The sequence below is a fragment of the Nicotiana attenuata genome, chromosome 6 (genome assembly GCF_001879085.1).
Source record: "Nicotiana attenuata strain UT chromosome 6, NIATTr2, whole genome shotgun sequence".
Classification (NCBI taxonomy): Eukaryota; Viridiplantae; Streptophyta; class Magnoliopsida; order Solanales; family Solanaceae; genus Nicotiana; species Nicotiana attenuata.
In genome coordinates this window covers 31747041-31747745 of record NC_031994.1, presented here as the reverse complement: position 1 = coordinate 31747745, position 705 = coordinate 31747041, and positions in this window count along the sequence as shown.

Genomic DNA, 705 nt, shown 5'->3' with positions numbered 1-705 from the left:
ATTGCGTGCTATTACCCGTCCCGTCCTATAAGTCCTAGAGGGTATTTAGGACCACTATTCCTACAAGGTAAGGTCTAGGCTGAACCCTTAGGTTTAAAGGACAAAATGCTAGGCGACATACATAACAAGTAGGACTACACATAAAGGAACCATACAAAGGCAAATAAGAGGCTCACATATCCCTCACAAGTAAACATGTAATTAGCACGTCTCAAACACATTTAAGGTCTTAAAAGAATGCAAGTTTAAAGATCAGTTTTAGCAGAAGGTTTAACCACAACCGAGTGATCCAAAGAGTGTTTGACTTGCAGAAATACAACTAAGAAAATAGTTAAGTAAGTAAAGGTGAGGGAACTGTTAAAACATCGTTTTTAAAAAAAAAGGATTTGAAAATACAATAGTTTAAGTAAACAAGTATCAAAATAACGTGATCCTGGGCGGAAAGGTACCAGTAATTTAAAAGCTTAATAGAGCACGAATCAGGAAATTAGTGAGAGCATATAAATACGAAACAGGTTTCCAGATAAAGAGATTTTCAGTAAAAGAGTGGACTTCAGAGAGACGGATAAAAGAGTTGGGAAAGTTAAAAGGTTGAGTAGCTTGAAACTAGTAAAACAAAATCAATCATCTTTATTATTATTGGGCCTAAAGCTTGCCTAGGCGATGTATGTATTGCCTTCTTGTCTTAAAAAAAGTGGTGAACAT